The sequence below is a fragment of the Pseudorca crassidens genome, chromosome 18 (assembly GCF_039906515.1).
Source record: "Pseudorca crassidens isolate mPseCra1 chromosome 18, mPseCra1.hap1, whole genome shotgun sequence".
Classification (NCBI taxonomy): Eukaryota; Metazoa; Chordata; class Mammalia; order Artiodactyla; family Delphinidae; genus Pseudorca; species Pseudorca crassidens.
The window spans coordinates 78,683,947-78,692,636 of NC_090313.1; positions in this window are offsets into that span (position 1 = coordinate 78,683,947).

The window sequence follows — 8,690 nt, forward strand, 5'->3', positions numbered from 1 at the left end:
TTTTTTTTTTTTGGCTGCACTGCACAGCATGTGGGATCTTAGTTCCCCGACCAGGGATTGAACCTGGGCCCCAACAATGAAAGCACTGAGTCCTAACTACTGGACCACCAGGGAATTCCCTAGACCATTTACTTTTAATGTGACATTTAGTATAGACAGGTTTAAATCTATCATCTTGTCATAACTCTTCATTTTATTATCTTAGTGATTGGTTTAGAGTTTATACCACACATCTTCAACTTATTATGGTGTTATACCACTCCACCTATAGTATAAGAACCTTACAATAATGTACTTCCATTTCTCCACTTCCAAGTTTGTGTTATTCTTGTCATATGTTTTACTATTACAAATGTGATAAACCTCACAGTGCATTGTTATTGTTTTTGTTTAACATCCATCATCTTTTAAAGAGATTTAAGTAAGAAAAAATCTTATATTTACTCATGTAGTTATCATTTCTGGTACTCTTCATTCTTTTGTATGCGTTCCTATTTCCATGTGGTATCTTTCTCCTTCTGCCTGAAGGATTTTAAGCTTTTAACATTAGCAATTAATACCTATAATCTTAACATTTCCTATAGTATGAGCCAGCTGCTGATGAATTCTTACAGCCTGTGTATGCCAGAAAAAAGTCTTCACTTCACCCTTGTCTTTAAAATATATTATTGGGGCTTCCCTGGTGCCACAGTGGTTAAGAATCCGCCTGCCAATGCAAGGGACACAGGTTCGAGCCCTGGCCCGGGAAGATCCCACATGCCACAGAGCAACTAAGCCCATGCGCCACAGCTACTGAGCCTGTGCTCTAGAGCCCGCGAGCCACAACTACTGAGCCCATGTGCCACAACTGCTGAAGCCCGCGCACCTAGAACCCGTGCTCCGCAACAAGAGAAGCCACCACAATGAGAAGCCCACGCACCGCGACAGAGAGTAGCCTCCACTCTCAGCAACTAGCGAAAAGGCACGAGCAGCAGTGAAGACCCAATGCAGCCAAAAATTAAATAAATGAGTAAATAAATAAATTTTAAAAATAAATAAATAAAATATATCATTGGTGGGTATATAATTCCAGTTTGACAGATTTGTTTTTTCAGTACTTTAAGGGTATTATTTCATTGTCTTCTTGTTCACATCATTTCTGACAAGAAATCTTCTGTCGTTCTTAACTGTGTTCCTCTGTATGTAATATACGTTTGTTTATTTTAACTGGCTGCTTTTAAGATTTCCTCTTACCACTGTTGGTCAGCAATTTGATTATGATGTGCCTTGGTATAGGTTATTTTTTTCATGTTTCTTATGTTTTAGGTGCAGTGAGCATCTTGGGTCTTTGTATTTATAGTTTTTATCAAGTTTAGAAACTTTCTGGTCATTACTTGTTTAAATTTTTTTGTCTCCTCTCTCTTCTTTTTTGGGGACTCCAGTTACATGTATATTAAGCTTCTTGCAGTTTTCCCACAACTCACTAACGCTCTGTTCAATTTTTCTTGATTCCATTTTCTCTCTGTCTTCCATCTTAGATAGTTTCTATTACTGTAATTTTGAGTATCTGCATCTTTTCTTCTGTAATGTCTAAACTGCCATTAAATCTGTCCAACGTATTTTTCATCTCACACATTGTACTTTTCACCTCTAGAAGTCAAGTTTGAATTTTTTCTTGTATCTTTTCTTGTCTCACACTATTTTAAATTACAGAATGTAGTTATAATAACTGTTTCAATGTATTTTTCTGCTCATTCTAACATCCTGGTCAGTTCTGGGTCAGCTTGAATTGAAAGCTTTTTTATCCTCGTTTTGGGTTGTAGTTTCCTGCCTCTTTGCATGTCTGGTGATCTTTTTTTTTTTTTTTTTTTTTTGTGGTACGCGGGCCTCTCACTGTTGTGGCCTCTCCTGTTGCGGAGCACAGGCTCCAGACGCACAGGCTCAGCAGCCATGGCTCACGTGCCCAGCCGCTCCGCGGCATGTGGGATCTTCCCGGACCGGGGCACGAACCCGTGTCCCCTGCATCGGCAGGCGGACTCTCAACCACTGCGCCACCAGGGAAGCCCATGTCTGGTGATTTTTGATTGGATGCCAAACATTGTGTATTTTATCTTGCTGGTTGCTTGGTATTCTTTATTCCCATAAATATTATGGAGTTTTGTTCTGGGATAAAGCTAAGTTCACTTGAAAATAGTTTGATCCTTTCTTTTAAAATATGTTAGGTAGAATTGGAACAGTGTTTAGTCTAAGGCGAATTATTCTCCACAATTGAGGTAAGACCCTTCTGTGTTCTCTACCTAATTCTCTATGAATCTTGAGGTTTTCTAGTCTGTCTGGTAGGAAGAGGCACTGTTCCTCACCCTTTGGGAGCGCCCAGTACTGTTACCTCTCATCCTTTAGGGTGGTTCTTTCCTGTCCTCACCTAATCTCCTTATATTCATGTACTAATCACTACATAGCCCCTTTCTAGAGAGCAATTACTAATCAAATGTATTTACAAATTGTTCATACATTTGTCACATGCTCCTTAATATAGCTCCTTGAGTGTGCTCAGAACCATCAGGTGTGGTCCCCAAATAAGATAGCCTCATGACAAGCCATCACATGTTTCTGAGATAAAAACAGTCACACAGGAATTTGGAAACTTAATTACTGTTCTGAGCTACAAATAGAGACTAATCATTATAAAACATGACCAAAAAATATGCTAAATTACATCATATTGACTTTATGCACGTTTTATTTTTCAGAGACATTTTTCAGTTCAAAGTCAAACCAAGAGGGAATTCCTTTGAGAACAATTGCAAGCATCCAGTTGAATGGGAACCAAAAGAAGATCTCCAAATGGCACAAGTCCATTACAGTATAAAGTACCTGCTTTAAGGAGATGACACTCTGTTTTAAACCACATCCCAGTCGTCTTCTCCAGGGAGAAGTGATATTTTATATAAAGGAGACAAGAAGAAAATTATGACGATAAAATCATGACACTTTCACAAGAGGTAGGCACAAGCTAAGTGAGTCAATACATATTCACATTGCATATGAAAACAAATTTTAACAATTCTGTTTTACTTTATAATCCCAGAATATGGTATATATCAACATTTGCTTGCTTAATAAATTAATGAGCTTCAGGGAAAAGTTCCCTTCACTTAAATTCTGGCCAGGTTCTAAATAATCCACTGGGTATTATATAGACATGTTGAAAAATCATGGGTTTCTCTAAGAATAAAACTCAATAGTTGACCAATTTTAAACGGTTTAAAAAATTTAAAGAATCAAATGTGACTACAAAAAGTAACTTTTATTTATCCCAACTACAATAATAATATTTATTCTTTCTATTTTATTTTTAGTTTTCCTATAATTTGAGCTCCTACTATTTGAAAAAAAACATGACCCAAGTGTCTATAGCAACCAGCTAATTAGGAAACAGAACAGCTCGTCTGAGAGAAGTCTGGCCATCTCAAGGAACTGATGCATTTGGGAACACGTTTAGGACCATGTGGAATGCAGAATGGGGCAATGGCTCATGGAAAAGGACTTGACGTGACTAGACTGTATTTTCAGGCAAGTTAACTCATGTACTTCAGCAGGAAGCATTGTTAATAATCTACATTTTAAAAGAAATAGCACTTTGCATCTGGAACCAAATGAAAGCTCTGAGATGAGACTAGTAGAATCCAGCCTTCTTGAATAGGAAATAGGCCAGAGGAAGAAACAGGAAGCATGGGTATAGGCACATTAGAGTCACCACAAAATTTTAAATTGCTTCTTTGAAGCAGATCATCAGAAGAAATAGTCTGATTTCAAACTTTGCACCCATCTACCGAAGTAGCATTCATAACTCAGAATGATCTCTTGGTGGTACGACATCGGGTGAATGGCAGCGTCAGGGAAATGTTCTGCCCTTAGGTTTCTCCATCCAGGGACAGTCACAGCATATCTCCTGAAGGACAGAGAGTTTCTTTTCTTGCCAATATGTCCTGCTTTGAATGCTGCTGTAATTCAACTAGCCCTCGTTCCCTAAACCAAACTCAACATCATAAAACTCTTCTGGAGAAATTCTAAAGACCACCCATCACATCCCACCTGTTCTACTTATTCTGTAACAGGCACCGAAGCATCTCTACTCTTCAAATGTAGGACAGAGAGGGGAAGACCCAAGAGAGTGGGAAGCCAGGACTCCCCTACAACTAGAAGAGGAAACTGAAGCCACAGGGGAAGCCGGAAGCTGATTAACTACAGATTTTTAATTCTGGTGAAGACGAAAAGTTTTATCCCTCTAACCGAGATGTATAATTTCATCTCTGTGGTATAAAAGCTACTGTTACACGCCCATTTATATTTCAGTGAGGTGGGTTGTAAGGGAGATGAGGTATTTTCCAAAGCTTCATTGGTTCTTGTAGCTTCAGAGTCCTGGTATCCTTAAAAGACAGCCAAATGTGTAATTGATAAACTTTTGGAATTGCGGTTCCTTTTCCTTTGGATTTTCCCAAGGAAGGAAAAATGGGACGGCCTCTATTTCAAAAGGAACTCATTTACTGCCAAGGAGGAGATCATCTACTGAAAGAATCTGTATCATCAAATTTGAGGACACATTTTTAAAACGCTGTCCCGGGGGTGGGGGAGGGATGGAGTGGGAGGTTGGGATTAGCAGATGCAAACTATTATATATAGGATGGATAAACAACAAGGTCCTACTGTAGAGCACAGGGAACTATATTCAGTATCCTGTGATAAACCGTAATGGAAAAGAATATTTTAAAAAGTAAACAAAATAGAAAACGCTGTCCTACTTAAAACAATAGGACTTGAATGGGTCTGCACCTAACTGGGTTCTTATATATTCATGTAAATTGAATACATAGCTGAAGACAGGTGAAGTCCATGGAAAATTGTCAACATTATCCTAATTGCCTTATAACGTGGGCATCCCAGTCCTACAGTATCTTAACCTGCATGTTGATATAACAATTGACATAGAACCCAGCCTGGTATTAAGTAGCAAGATCAAAATATTGTCTTTTTTTCCTCTACAATATCCTTAGCACTGTTCCATGTCATATAGCAGCTGCTCAGTACATATTTATTGAAGGAATGAAGTGGGTATTTTAAAGATTATATTTTCACCTCTTTTGTTACCATATATTTTCACTGCTAGTCTGTTGTGAATTTTTCCTGTGACATGAGGTAAATGTGGAAGGGGAAAATTAAAGCGAGTAATATTAACAAAAACCAATAGAGTCACCTTCCTCTGAATAGCAATCGAAAGTAGCCAAAGAGCGTTCTGAGCGTGGCCCCGGTAGGCACAGGGCAGCAGAGATGGTCTGACTAAAGACTGGTCCCCTTCATCTCCAGGAACCAAAGCCACGACCGATGCTGGCCAATCAGCCAGCACTTTTCATATCCTCAGGGTCCATCACAGGCACCCAGGAAACGTCAGTAAAAGATCCAATGAGCCCAGATTCTCCAAGAACAAAGCACTTCATCTTGACACGGTTAGAAAGCCAGTGACTATAAGCTCTCCCTCTTGTACCTCCTGCTCTTTCGCATCTCAGCTCAGACATGACGACCTCAGGCCCTCAAAAGTCCATAGGGGTTGCACGGATGTCCCACGGCCCCCGGTACCCTCCCATCCCAGGGTCCCTCACACCACCTCAGGATGCCTGTGGTTTAAGTTCCGTGTACCATCAGAGACCATGCCTGTCCTTTTGCTGCTGATGCCAGCTCCACAATATGACAAAGGAAGGAGGGAAGGAGGGAGGAAAAGAAAAACAGGAAGGGAGGGAGGGGGCAGGATTTGGTCAGCCATGGAGCGAAGAGATGTTCGGAGTACCGCTTCCTTCTGAAAGAGCAGCTATAATGCTAACATCTTCATGGACTAGGAAAAGCCCTCTTTTTATGAATCAGAAACAGAAATCTCCCAAAGCTGTCATGGACCAACCCTGTACACCCGCAGACACTAGAAGCGAAAGGCAACAGCCGGGTGGAGTTTACAGAATGCTTTGCCACATCCCACAAAATGCTTAGGAAAAAGCCTGCGTGAGTGTGTTTCCGATAAGTTTCTCCAAGCCGGGCCGTGAATGTTGTCAGTAATACTTGCGCTTCCACTGTGTACGGAGGGCAGACTCAGATGCTCAGCTCTGAATGTCCCCTTTACACGTTGTCTTTTAACTCTTTCGTTCCCAGGATCAAATGTTCCCAGCTAAGTCCACTAATGACAACAGGAATCATCACCAAAACCGCAAACAGAAGCATCTTCAGAAGGGGATGGGAAAAAACAAGAGCCAGTTACTAGCACATCTGGCCAAGAGGTACTGAGATATCAGGGATGCCTACAACTCGTTTTCATTAAAGTTGTTTTAAAAATGTTTTCCAAGATATATGCCGGAATAGAGTTGGAGAGAAATGAGAAACCTAAGTATGAATTTTCTCTTTGACGACCAACCAAAGTAGCAAAGAGGCCTCTCCTCGGTGTTTTCTTTGCCTCACTGGTGGCCCTCACAACACCGTCCGACCTTACAGCCGGCGTCCACGAACCTGCCGAGTACGAGCTGGTGCAGCGCCGAGACGTAGAACACACACACACGTGAAGAACACTCGTCATCATTTCTTTCCAGAGAAAATTATAGAAGAGGCCGTTTCTCATTTCTGCACGCTCCCCCCGGTGAAGAAGACGTCACAAGAAAAATTCTTCTGAAGACCTAAGGGAGGCGGCTGCCAAGGGGCGGGGCAGGTAGAGCGGGGAGCCACGTGGGGCGCGGCTCTCGCCCGCAGTCAGGCCCGCCCTCCACACCCAAAGCCCGGAACGCAGGGCTACTTACTGACCGACACGTAATTCCTCCCACCCCACCTGCAACAATAAAGTATCAATTTTCAAATGTGAAATGTCTATGGATGCCCGTGGGTATTACGTCGCGTGTATCACACACACACACACACACACACACACACGCGCGCACACGCAGACACAGGGGCTTGGCGAACGCATCTTTTGAATCCATCTGGCGTATTCCCCGACCCCCGCCGCTTCATTGCTCTTTCATGCAAGTGACCACAAACAGTGGATCTAAATCCGGCACATTTCGAGGTCAAACGATGCAGCAAACAGAATTTGACCTCGGCCAATATGCCTCTGTCCACTCACCATCCACGTCAACGTGCGTACACACTGCGTTTTGCTTGATGCAAGTTCATCAATCTTTTATCCCAGAAGCTTCCGCGCTCCCTCATCTAACGCTTACAGAAAAGAAAGGACATCCGGATGCGTCTCTTCCCCCCCATCATCGCCACACACCCCCTCGTCCCTCAACACACACGCAACAGCTGTAAGAGCAAGGAGATCGTGTTTTTAAAATTCCATCGGTTCACGTAGGCACAGAATCGGAAGCAGCTCCAACATGGACATCAAGTAAAAAATACCAGTTTTCCAAAGTCTGTAATTATGTATTTACACAAATTACATAATCCTTTATGTATTTACATACAATTACAGATTATCAAGTAAATAACACAATGTTGTGTTAATGAGATGAAATCGAATGAAAACCATAAACGGAAGCCGTCCACTTATCCACAGAACAGGACCTGGCAGGGACAGGTGCCCCAAGGTGACCTGGCACGTCGGCACCGCCTGGGGACATTCTCATGACAGATGGGGGGGTGGGTCAGTCCGTGCCTGTTAAGTCTGTGACCAAGGTGCAGTGTTGGCACAAACGACATAGCGGTTTGGCTGGCCGGGCTTGTGTTTGTGAAAACTGGACCCATCATTCCACAGAGGTTTGAGCAGCCAGCCACAGCCTTGGGTCCCTTATGACAAGAACCAGTTGCAAAGCCAGGAGCTGGGGCGACTCGCTCTGCAGCCCAGCAGGACAGCGCCCGCAACAAAACCCTGAGCCATCTACTCTCCCAGAACACTTATGGACAGAAATTGCATAAGTCAGTATTTATTTATTTACAGACCATTACAGTTTATCATATCAATTGCCAAAAGCATATAACATTTTGTTTTTCTTTTTTAAAAAAAAAAAAGTAACCAAAACAAAATAACTCCAAAAGTCGACGTTAAAGTAGCATTTTCTAGGAATGCTTGGAGAGTTTAGTCTTTTCCACAAATCGTTTTCTTTCTTTTAGGCTGATTAATCTAGCATCTCATGCTACTTTAAGATTACTTTTGGCTATTTCCTAAAATCAATTTCTTCGGTGCTAAATATTGTACCTCTGACATCCTAGAAACTTGATTCTTCCCTGTGATCAGATGTTTAATGTTTTTCAGCCAACAAGATTAAATGCCTTTTGGAAAAACTAAAGCCTGAATATGTGCACATTTTAGCAGCAGCAAAGGGTTAAATAATAAATAAGAATACTACCTCTTGGAATTAAATGCAGTTTCCGTTAAGAAAGTTTTAAAAAAAAAGAAACAAGAAAATAAATGAAGAGGACATTCTGACTTTTACCACAAATCAGCTATTTTACATTGCTTCTGTCCCCTCCCCCCGCCCAGCATATTTCTTAATTCCAAATGTTGGACTTAGTTTTTCTTTAATGCACATCCACAGGAGGCCCTGTCCTTTCTGCCCTTTGGACCAGAGATGGGCCCCCACGCTCATGACAACCAGCCAGGTGCTTCTACTTCGAAACAGCTTTGACCCACCAGTGGCACACTTCTATTTTTCACAGAGAATGTGCATCAGAGCAAAACAAAG